The sequence below is a fragment of the Cynocephalus volans genome, chromosome 16, assembly GCF_027409185.1.
Source record: "Cynocephalus volans isolate mCynVol1 chromosome 16, mCynVol1.pri, whole genome shotgun sequence".
NCBI lineage: Eukaryota > Metazoa > Chordata > Mammalia > Dermoptera > Cynocephalidae > Cynocephalus > Cynocephalus volans.
Window position 1 is genome coordinate 49,671,933 of NC_084475.1, and position 13,190 is coordinate 49,685,122.

Sequence of the window (13,190 nt, forward strand, 5' to 3'; positions counted from 1 at the left end):
GCTAGGCTGTGCTGTGCTGCAGTAACAAATGATGTTCACATTTCATCTGCTTATGACAACAATGGCTTATTTCCCACTAACACTACACATCCTTCAGGGTCAGCTGTGTTCTGCTCCCCAATGTCTCTACCCCTGGACCCATGCTGTTAATGCAGCCTCTCTCTGAAACATTATCAATTATTGTGATGATGGTGGAGCACTTATTGACTTTAAAAACTTCTGCCTGTGCATGATCTATGATTCTTCTGTCCACATTATATTGGCCAGATCAAACCACACAGATAAGCCTAATGTCAATGAGGCTGAGTATTAGCAAATATTTGTGAGCAATAATACAGCCTATCACACCTTTGTGAAAATTTGTACTTTGGCCTGACACCTCACTTTTTTTTTTGGTCACCAGCTTGACACCTCACTTTGAAATGTAATTTGCTATTAAATTCTGAGGCTTCAGTGAAATTTCCACTTTAATGTCCTGTTATATATGTGTGGCTTCTGTCAGTGACACATCATAGAGTAGTGGAAAGAGTTCAAATTCTGGAATCTCATTCTGCCACTTAACTGGTATAAGGCTTTGAGTAAGTTAATTAACTTATTTGAGCCACTATTTGTTCATCTGTAAAATGGGACTTCAAATAATGTTTTCCTCATGGTTACTGTGAGGTTTGTCATTAGTGAATGTGACGGCTTGGCACTCAGTGAGTGCTGTCTCTATTCTTATTACATCTTGGGGGTGAGAGAGACAGAAGCTTCATAACAGATGACTATGTTCTGAGTCCTGAAGAATTTTGGAAATCATTCTACAATCAACCTTTCTTAAGGAAATAATCCTACAGAGTCAAATAATAAAAAACCTCACATCCTGGCCACAAAATGTTGTTTCAAGACTGAAAAGTATCAGAAGAGGAAATGTTGACATTTATAATGGAGTTTTTTGGTTGATGTTAGAGCCCCAAATTATTTTTAAATGATGGCTAGAAGTAGGAAAAAAACTTCCATTCTAAAGGTTTCACCAATTATTCTGTTTCTCTGGGGGTTTAGATTCTAATTTACCTTTGAGGAAGGATTTCTTCATTGTTTGGGAAAACACCAACAGCCAAAACAACAAAGACAGCCCTTTCCTGGAACTTGATTGTGCGAAGGTACATCAAAGATCCTTTTCAGATATGAGGAGGTTCCAGGCCAGAGGTCTCAAACAGGCAGCTGCCAGCCTGATTGCTCCCATCAATATGTCTGATCCATTAATGACATTTAAAAATGTGTATCTAACATATAAATTTAGGAGGTGTCACATAAGACTGCACATTTTTCTTGAAAAATCAGAATAATCTGATGTATATCCTGGAGCTCCAACATGGAAATAATGTCCTTGGTGGTAGGGAGGGAGCGCCCCTTTTTGGGTCAGGTGTTTCCTCCTGGTTGCAGGAACATCACTCAGCTGTTTCATGGTTTGTGTTGTCTGCCTTGGTTGTGTAAGAATGCGAGTTTGGATTCTGGTTCTAGACAGGAAGCAGCTAAGTGGTTCTGCACAATAATTAAAAAGGTACAGATTAATTCTCCTGAAGTGCAGCTTTGATTCTGCTGAAATCCCCCATGTGTCTATTCCTATGCAATAAGACTCCAAACTCTATTTTGCCAGGACTTTAACATGTTCCGTGATCTGGATACAACTTATTTTTTCATTTCCTTTCCCCCTCTTCTGTCTGTCAATATTTATGATCCCTTCTATGCACCACCATATATCCCTACATCTATGACTTTATCAGGACTAATAGCAACCATAACTACCATCACTGGGTGCTTATGTGCCAGGCATAAGAATTAGCGCCATTCCTTCCATGTTACAAATGATATAATGGAAATTGTGAGGAGTAAGATAATTTTTCCAGGACATAGAGTATAAAGTAGTGGTATAGGGATTTGAAGTTTGATATGTCTAATGTTACAGATGATTCTATTTCCAAGACACCTTAAAGACTTCCACTGCCCTTTGCTAGAAATATCTTTCCCCTATTCTACTACACTCTTGCTAATCTATCAGTTTTCTAGTTTAGGTCAAATACCAACTTTTCTATGAAGCCTTCCCTGATTTTCTCCATGTTCCCCGCCCCATACTCCAACCAACCATCACACTTCTAAAATAGTCTCAGCCAAATAATCTCTTCTTTTCCTAAATAACCAGAGAACTTGGTGTTTATCTTATGATACTAATTATATTTGATCACGAATTTTTTTTTGCTTGTTGAGAACAACAAAATATTAGCACTGTGCCTCCTGGGTAGCAGGGCACCAATGTATGTTTACTGAAAGAAAAATGAATCTCAGAGATGATGGTTACTCTCCTCTGGTGCCTCAGCTGATTTTGTCTGGTGGCTTTGCCAAGTGCCACTTAGAGGCAGCTCAGGTTGTTTGCCACAACCCAAGGAGGCCAACCATAAATGACAGCCAGTTCTGCTGAATGATATATGCCCACACCCCAGGTGGACAAGCACAGAGTTCACCTTCGTAAAAGGAAGACAACTCTTTATGGAATATTCTGAGCTAATAGCAACTATTTAGTGTTGCTATGGCAATTATGTTGAACAACTCTCTCTGTCCCTCTTATGGGAACACTCCAGTGTCTTTGCCCTGGGAGCAAAGGGTGCCTAAGTAGCTCATTTGCTTTACTTTCAACAAAGCAGCTAGGCAGGCTTCTATTCATAACCCTCTTATATAGTGAGGCATTTCAGAATCACAAAATGAGTTTTTGTTCATATCCTTTGTAAATCCTGCATCATCTTCTATGCATGTATGCAATTACCCTTATGTTAGATGGCTCGTTATTGTCCAGCAGATCTCTGTTACTCAGTCTAATTTTTGATACCTTTTTTTTTGTGTGTGTTTCAGTTTGGATAATTCCTATGGGCCTATATTCAAGTGTGCTGATTCTTTCCTGTTTTGTATCTGCTACTTAGCCCCTTTAATATGTCTTTATTTATGTTTTTGTATTTTTTCATTTGTGGCATTTCCATTTGATTCTTTTTATAATCTCCATCTCTCTGTTACAATTCCCACCTTTTAATGCATTTGTTTTTTCCATGAGATTCTTTTACGTATTTATCATTTAACTTAGTTTTTTTTTGTAATTCCAAGTCAGGGTTATTTGGTGACCTGCTTCTACTGACTGTTTCTTCTGTTAACCATAGGTCACATTTTTTTCTTTAAGTGTCTCCTAACCTTTGATTGTATTCTGGGTATTGTGTGCAAAAGAATGGTAATGACTGAATTAAATAATATTTACCAGCAGGAAAAGATGCATCCCTTCTTCTGTCAGATCTTTGGTATGGGATCTAGTATGAGATCTACCAGATATCTAGTACAGGAATTCACTCAGTAGTTGTGCCAGACCTGAGCTTTGTTGCACATTTAGTTAAATTCAGTTTTCTATTAACTTTGAATGTTTTGCGGACATGGTTAAGACTTTCCCATTAGCAGGTTATGAGATCTAAGTATTTGTGAGATTCTGGAGATTTCTCTCTGCTTTGGAAGAGAGTCACCAGATTTCTGAACTTTGGCTGATTGCTTTACTGCTTGGATGCTAGTTATTTGGGTTACTAAAGAGTTCTTTTTGCTCTCTACTTATTTTCCTGTCTGTCTGAACTTTGGCAGTTCTCTCTTCTTCCTGTCCTGTACCTAGCTTTAGGAAGACAGCTTCAGTGTACTGGGTTAGGACTTGGATTGCCTACTGCAGCATCTTGAAGCATTTCTGTCAGTTCTTCTGGCTGTCTCTAGCCTTCAGTAAGGTGTTGCCTTGCACTTGAAGGACTTAGCGAATGCTTCATGTAGGATTTCCCTAAACTCTCCTGCCCTGTCACCATCCATCAGTGTACTAAACCTTTCATTTTGAGAAGGCTGGTAGAAAAGAACTGGCAGGTGGGTATACTCACTCTGTGTCTGGCACTCCTCAGGATTTTAATTTTTCATCATAGCTTGCATGTAGCTATTAAAAGTCTGTTAAAAAAAATAGAGCTCATTTCTCTTTACTCCCATTTAAGATGGCTTCCTCTTCCTCCAACCTCTGTGCCAAAGATGAAAGCAGCAATGTGTCTCTTCTCTTCTAGAAAAAGCTGCCACTTTCTGGAATTTAATTCATTTTTTAAAAAAATTTTATTTTCAGATCTCTGACAGGTTTTTTTTTTTTTTTTTTTTTTTTTTTTTTTTTTTTTTAAGCTATGACTTTGTAGCTTATTTGGTTCTTGTTAGAGTGAGAATTACACATTTTTTCACTTCCTATATTTTAATTGGAGACCAAACATGAATAGTATTTGGTCTGTAGTTATGCTGTGATTTATTTAACTAGTCTCTAAGAACTTGATATTTATAATGTTTGCAATTTTTTACTATATTCAGTAACTTTGCAATAAAAATTTCAGGTTATAAGTCATGGTCTCTTTTCCTAAATATTTCCTTAGTATTGATTCCTGTAAGTGGCGAATGGAAAGGAAGTTAGGGGAACTTCTGAAGTGCCGGTAACATTCTGTTTCTTAATCAGTGTTATGGCTACACTGGGGTGTCCATTTTATGAAAATTCCTTGAGCTGTATGCTTATATGCTTATTTTTTTAGCCCTTTTTTGAATGCATGTTAAACTTCAATAAAAAATTACTTAAAATTTTATGGAGTATAATTTTTGTTTGTAATGGTTTATTTTTCTGAGAATTATGTATTAATATTTTATGGTTCAATGGTTTAAATCAAATTATTTAACTTTTCTATACTTCGTTTTCCTCATTTATGTAATGGGACAATAAACATCACATATTCATGTGAATGAAATGAGGTAAAGCACTTATAAATACTTTGAAAACTGTGAAGTTGCATACAATATAGGAAACACCTTTACATTTAACTATAGATGAGTTTGGGTCACATTCAAGTCTGGGTACCATGGAACATCTAGGAAAGGATGAGTTCCCCTGAGAGGGCAGTAGTGTGTGAATTTGGGGGAAATCAGAACTACATAGAGTAGCACTGACTCTTGGCACAATTTTGTGGTCATCAAAATTTGCATTCAGTATCTTTTCTGTCCTGGAAACTCTGACTTCAAAGCCAGTGGTCTTCTTATACTTCCTTGATCCTGCTCTCTCAGAGAGTGGGGTCAGCCTGGAACAGCAGCTGCCTGATTCCTGATTGTAAATTTTGCCATTTTCATCACTGTTTTGCTCATTACAAGTTTGTGCCTCACAAAATAGTGGTTTTATTTGCCTCATGCACAGAGGCTACAGGGCCAACATAAGTAAATAGAGCAAAAGCTTGGTGGAGGGGACACATAGCGTAGGTTAACCTTTCTTTCTTTCTTTTTTTTTTTAAAGGTGACTGGTAAGGGGATCTTAACCCTTGACTTGGTGTTGTCAACACCACACTCTCCTAAGGGAGCTGACTGGCCATCCCTATATAGGGATCTGAACCCGTGGTCTTGGTGTTATCAGCACCACACTCTCTGAAGTGAGCCACAGGCCAGCCCTTAACCTTTCTTATAGAGTATTTTAGTGGCCATTTGCATGGAATGACGTTAGTATGAATAAGCCCAGGTGAAAATATAAAATACTGCATCTGGCATACCTTAGACCTTCAGTCAACAGGGGTACAGTACTCTTCTCTCCTTTCCTAGGATCATCTTTGCTTATGTGTCAGTGGAAATGTGCTTCTTTAGTGCTCTCTCCCTAGCCTCCCTGACCTAGCAAGAATTCCTGCTGGTTAACTAAGCACAGAGGAGGAGCAAAGCAGAGGGGGCTTGGAGGTCCCCCCTGCTAGGAAAGAGCTCTGTTCTACGAGCTGGGAAAGTACTTTCGATCCCACTCTCCAGAATGCACAGTACTGAGTAAGGTGTCATTACTGGAAACTTGAGCAAAGTACAGTCTAATCACAGCCTACAGAGGAAAGGGGAGGAGAAGGCTGCAATTCACTTTTAAAAAATCAATGATGTTTTCCCTGAATGACACTTCTTTCCTGCCAGGTTTTTTCTTGACTGTACCTTCTCAGGGGCTGCCAACAACCTTATCAAACATCACAGAATTTTTATACTAGAAAGTATTTAAAAAGTCCTCTAAGCCAGTTTCCTGAACAGCTATCTCTGGTAATGGAGATGATGTGGTCCCCACTTGGCAGCTTAACAATGTTAACCAATCTTCAAACACTTAAATTGCTTCTTGAAATCATAAACCAGAAGAATTAGAAAGAATCTCCAAGATGGTTAATTTAGTGTCCTCTTTCTCTGAATGTTGCAACTGAAGCTCAGAGAGGTTAAGTTATTAATCCAATACCTCTGAGTTAGTTAAGGCCAAGGGATAGGACCAAAGTCTGAGTACTCCTGAGGGGAGCATTTCATAGGACTGGAAAATCAAACCTTGTTGCTTTATTGGTGATTGGATTGGTCTGTTTGGATGCCATAACAACATATTACAGATTGAGTGCCTGAAACAACAAGGCTTTCCCCCCACAGTTCTGGAAGCTAAAAGTCTAAAATCAAGGTGCCATCAGTGCTGGTTTATGGTGAGGCCTCTTTTTCTGGCTTGCAGACAGCCACCTCCTTCCTGTGTCCTCACACAGCCTTTCCTCTGTGCGTGCATGGAGAGCTCTCTTGGGCTTCTCCTCCCTTATAAGGACACCAACCCCATCGAGATTAGGGCTCCGCTGTTACGACCTTACTTAATCCTAATTACCTCTCAAAGGCCCCATCTCCAAATACCATTACATTGGAGGTTAGGGCTTCAACATATGAATTTCGGGGGACACTATTTAGTTCATAACAGTGATAACAGAAGAGGCCACTGTTTTTGTCAAAGTGGGAATTGAAATGCTACGATATAGAGGAGAAGGGTTTAGGTCTCTCTGTAATGTTACCAGATACCCTCAAATCACCTCATTAAACAGGCTTTTTCTCCCTCTTCATCCCACTTACCTTTGTGCAGTGTGCCACGTGCTTTACCTCAGAGCCTGGTCTCGGAAAGCCCATTGGTAGCTCCCGTTTCTTTGGTTGTTCTGTGTCTCTGCCTAAGTCACCTGCCTTGGCACCTGCCCATGTGTGTTCATAGGACGTAGATGCCACCTGAGGGTTTTTATTTGACCTCTTCCCTTCCCCCTCTAATATCTCACTCTTCCTGGCAAGCTCCCATTGATTTAATTCTCACCTCTTTCCCAACTACCTGCTGCAAGTCTCCATCTAATGTCTTAGAAATTTGAAACCGAACTCGTTCTCTCTCTCTCTCAGCACCTTCTGGCCAAATCCCACTCCTGTCTTCTCAGACTGAGTTATTTTCAACTTTGACTTTATTTCCCTCTTATATCCAATCACTCAAAAATTTCCTTAGACTCTGCCTCCTCAGTGTTTCTGTTACTGGGGTTTTCCCCTCCTCCTATTGCCTATATCAAATCTAGCACTTTAAATTAAGGGTGTTTAATTAGATATAATACATTGGGAACTGAACTAAAGATTCCCTTTAAATATTCTTAAAATGGTTTTCAGATAAATCTTTCTGAAGTAATTCTCTGATTATTTTCCCTTTCTCATTCAGAAAACTTTCAATAATCCATAACTGAGTAACAAATTAATTACTTTATCTTGATGTTCCAATCCCTGGATGGTGCAGACCCAACCTATCACTATAACTTTTCCTCCCGCTCTCCTGTATATCTCCCTGTAAGTATTCTGGGCTCTGTTCTATTGGAACTGTCCCATGACCACATTTTTTTTTGTGTGTAATCCTACTAAAGAGGCATTGTTGTTGACTCCCTAACATCCATTCTCCCTGTTGTATGGCAACACAGAAATTTACACAATAGGTTAGAGATGGACTGGATGGTAATTGATTCAGGGACCAAGGCCTAAGAGACCAGGGTGAGCATGATGTGACCCACATTGGGCCAGTTAGAGAACAAAGAGAGAATTTTGACCTATGACAGGTGCAGAGGTACTGTTTCCATTGTGAACAAAGAAGCACACAGTTCCAAGTGTTGCTGAAGTCATCTGACGGTTGTAAGTGGAACCAGCCTTAGAAAGACACTGAAGCTGAGGACAGTGGAGTAGAAATATTATTGGGCAGAGGATACCATGGAGTCACTGAGCCAACCAACTTCATAGCCTGCTTATGTCTGCATTTTTTATTGATGAGAAAATATATTTCCTAATTATTAAAGCCAGTTCCAGCAGGGTTTTCTGTTGCTTGCAAATGAAAGTAACATAAAAACGCACCTATCTAGTCTTCTAGTCTTGAATGCCTTTTTTGTATATGGAACATCTCTGTATAAAACCAAACTGAGTTCTTTACTTTTGACATCCATAGTGGTGTTTATATTTTTATGAGACGGCACATATTTTCCTATACTTGTAATTGGAGCTATGTGAGTTCTTGACTTCTTCTTGAACAAGGCCCTGGTAGTTAAGGAATGTGTTTCCCTTGTCCTTATGTCTACTGCAATGCCTACTCTAGTGCATTGTAATGCCTACTATGTGAGGGTTATGGGGTAGCAAATGGATCCCTGTCACTCACTAGCTATGTAACCTCGGGAAAATCTCCCTAGTTTCTCTAGGTTCCAGTTTTCTTTTATATAAAATTAAAGGATTAGACTAAATGATCTCCAAGGTCCAAGATTTTCTCATTTAATAAGTTGTAAGCAAAGACAAGATAGAATGCTACGTAGCCAGGGTAGGGAAAAAAAAAAAAAAAAAACCTGCTGAATTTTAAACTAACTCCCACTTCTTAGAGAAGCTCTTTTTTTCAGTGAGTACTATAAACACAACATACTGAGATGTGGGAAAGATGGTCTGAAGCCAAGGATGACACTACAGGACCAAGGAGAATCATTCAGAATGAAAATGTAGGACAAATGCTTACAGGCAGGCGTTACTGAAGATAGTAGGTGCTCAATAAATGCTTGTAGAATGGATGACTGAAGTCGGAAGCTGGGATTGAATCATGTGAAATCTGAGGGATGAATTATACGAACCAGGAGGAAGAGGAGACTAAATTACCACATTATGTCTGGAGAGAAAAATCCTGCAACAATCCACTGACTTGTCTGATATGTTGGGTTAGTAAGTCTCTTTTTAGTAGAGCTTTTTGGAAGAGAATAACAATACTTTCAATCACTCTACCAACAATATATCCTGAATCACAATGGATACCAAGACATCTTTGATATATCCTTGGATAGTGGAATTTTTTCTTCAGACATTTTCCATTTCTGTAGAGCAGCTATTTATCTGAAAGCTGCTATGACATAATTTTCTTTTCTTAGTCAATTTAAAACAGTATTATTGGGGCATAGTACAAACTTGTGCAGTTGGACTGGCTAAGACTCTATTTTGCTTTCTTTGGGCCAGCTGTGACAGAATGTAAACTTATTTTTAACCCTTAATCTTCACTGCCATTTGATAAACCATACCACACAATTTCATGAATCATATAAATAATTTCCCCTTTAAAAATAAAATTATATTCCAAACCCTTGATTAGCTCTGGTTCCTCTTAATGTAATTATCCACTGTAATTAATTTTTAAAAAATATTATTTTGGTCAAATATGGTTGCAAACCTTTTCTAAACAAGCCAGATTTCCTTGAGAACTTTCACATTTCTTTGCAAGTTAGGCTATTGACTGAGGTATTTTTCAACAGAACTAAAATTTTCAACAATAAAAATTTTATTATTGGTTTGTACCAGTACACAACTATTTCTACTATTCTAATCATAAGTTCTTATATTTGGATATAGAGTACAGGATATAAAACTATTTCACATTCATGACATGATCGAGAGAGATGTAATGCATTGGGAGGAGTCCTGGACCTGAAATTAGGAGATCCAGATTCTGTCATTTATTAGATATATGGTCTAGTTATTTAAAATCACTGAGCCTCAATTTCCTTATCTATAAATGAGTATAATCTGAAAATATGTAAACCTCCAGCCTCAAGTGTTGTTTGTCTGTCTGTTTTTCAGTATCCAAAAAGACTAATGAGCCCTCAGCCCACTTAACGTGGAATGTACGGACCACTCCAATATTTTTAAGGGCCTTCTAGATGGAAATTGGGTGGGTCCTTACATCTTATTTGTCATCTGTGATGGTTAATTTTAGGTGTCAACTTGACTAGATTAAGGAATACATAGAAACCTGATAAAGTATTATTTTGAGGCATGCCTATGAGGGTGTTTCCAGAAAAGATTAGCATGCGAGCCTGAATGGACTGGTTGGGAAAGATCTGCCCTCAATATGGGTGGGCACCATCCAATCCATGGGGGCCCAAAGAGAACAAAAACAGAGGGAAAGGGAATCTCTCAATTTCCACTGGAGCTGGGATACACTCTTCTCTCCTGTCTGCAGACATCTGAACTGGAGACTCTTCAGCCTTTGGGTTTCAGAACTTACACCAGCGGCAGCCCAGGCTTCATGCCTTTGGCCTTGGGCTGAGAATCACATCATCAGCTTCTCTGGTTCAGAGGTTTCTGGATTTGGACTGAGCCATGCTACCCGCATCCAGTTTGCAGACAGCCCATCGTGGGACTTCTCAGCCTTCTGTTTATTCTTTCAAAGGGAAAAATGTGCTACTCTCTTAGAAAGAACAAGAGTTTTTTCCCCCTCATTATTCTTAATCCAGACGAGGCTATAGCTACGCAGTTCATACACATGACCTCCCAAACAAAAGAATGATTTTTTTCTTAAGAGGAATTCTGCTGTGCTCTTAGAGCAACTGGCTGAAACTGCAGCCAGCTTTTAAAATAATTTTCCCCTGCATAACATGAGAAGGGTAATTCTTATAATGTGGGCTTATTGTAAGGATTTAATGAGGTATCAATACTAGTCCAAGTAAGAAAGCAGGTCAGATGACCACATAGACTTAGCTCATGAGCTCGTGAGGATTTTCCTGGGATTAAGAAAAGATTCTACAAGAGAAGTACCAGTGACTCTTTCAAGGTCTCTGCAGACCTACCATGAATCTTGGTGAATGTTTGTGTGTGGCGTGCATGTGTATATGTGAGCAATTCACTAATTATCGATAACTTGTCACAGTTTCCTCTTCTACCAGATAGGAATTCTGTTTTCTTAAAACTTTTGTGAGGGTTAGATGAAGTAATTTATATGGAGTGTTTAGCACAATGTGTGGCATCCAGTAAATGCTCAGTAAGTTGAAGTTTCTTTTGCTATTAATTTTATTGCCTTTATACAATAAATACTTTATAGGGTACAAATGGAAAGATTGAGACAGTATCTTATGAGGTTCAGAAATCAAAGAGCAACTGCTATTCCAAGAATCCACCCAAACAGATACTCAGATACTCCAGACTTAAATCTGCTTTAAGGAAAGGGAAAATGAGACAGAATATTAGAAAAATCTGGTTTAGGATCCACTGCAGGGAATCATGGTGGTCAAAAGGCTTTGTATTGAGAAGCAAATTGGAAATTCTTGCTGGGCCAGGCAGATGGGCAAGCACAGCTCCAGACCAAGCAACACTTACCCACCCAAGCAACTGAGGGAGAAGCCAGCCTCATCTCTTACATGGGAAAGAGGAATGTCAGTGAACATACGTAGCTCATTCTACACTTTGCAAAGCCCTTTCTTATTTTGTTTTGAGTTTCACTCAGCCTTGTGTGGTAGATAAAGAGGTATTAGTACTTTTATTTTCCATGCAACAAAAGAGGCTGTGAGAGAATAGGGAATTGGTAATTCTCCTATACTGATGAAATATATTTGATCATGGATGCCATCTTATAATTTATTAGCAGCTTTTCTTCATCCTTTCTGATTTCCAGGACCTCATCTATTTTGAACAAAGAAGGGAGACCCGATTGTTGTCCTTTTATTTATTCTCTTTCCTTTTGACTATCTTAAAGTTCTGGTTGAATTTATTACAGCTGTTGGGGGTGGCATGGATGTGTGTGATTTAGAGACAAGATATGTTATTACTTCCCATAGACACTAACCTAATCCATGTGTTTTCTCTTCTTTTCTTTATTGAGCATGAAGACTCTTTTTTTCATGTCATGGTCTTTAAATCTCCAAGCAAAAGCAAAATTGTATTTTCTACCATTTTTTCCAGAAATTTTCCTAGTCATTTTTAGGAGAAAATGCTTATTCTCCAATCATAGACTCTCCTTCCATATGAGGGTATCTCCACTCTTTGTAAACTCTACTGGACTCCCTCCAGTAAATCTACTGACTCCTTACTTAATGGGGTAAAGAAGGGCTGACTAGAAATTTTAGAAAGAGAAACTGACCCTCATAGCCCAGACTTTTCCTCCCCAGTATCGAAGCTTCCCATAGGAAGTATATGCAGTAGATTGAATAGCCCCCCAATGTCATTAAAGCTTAATCCCCACTGTAACTGTTGAGGACGGGAAATCCTATTATGGCAATTGAAAGATGGAGCCTTGAAGAGGTGATTGGATTGTAGGACCATGCCCTAGTGAATGGATTAATAATGGTGGTCAAGGGTGTGTGGTTCTGAGGGCTTTAAAAGGAGAGCACATGAGAGCCTCTTTCTGTGTTCTGCCATTTTCTGCCATGCATTTCTGTAAAACTACCACCAAAGAAGACTCTCACCAGATGTATCCCTGGACTTTGAACTTCCCAGCCTCTGAAACTGTAAGCAATAAATTTCATTTTCTTACAAATTACCCAGTTTTAAGTATTTTGTTGCAAGCAACAGAAACAAATTAATACGGTATACATGCCACTCTTTCTCTAAGCAGCTGCCCTTGTAGTGGAATATTTTTGGCAAGCATGGGTGGCCTCAGGGTATAGGCTATCACCTGAATATGAGCCCTTCAGGTGTAGCTGAGGGCAATATTAGGAGAAGCATCTTTCAAAATACAGTACAAACTTTTTAGACATTGGAAGCAGTACAGTATTTGCTGTTCATAAAGTGAAAGTCAGTGAGTTCTGTACATGCTATAGAATACCAAAGAGACTCTGGATTCAAATAGTTAGTGCTCATGTGTCTAGACAGAAAGTACTCGACTGGATGCTCAAAATTCCATTCTGAATTTAGGGCTGAGGTGGGTAATGTGAAAGGTCTAGAGCTGAGTTCAGGTGGTTTGTATTTAGGCTGAAAATTGATCAATTGTCATTTTGTTCCAAGTTGACTCTAGGTTAGATAATTATGAAGGAGGTAAAATCATTACCCAGGAGTATGTTTCTTAGGCCTCAGTAATT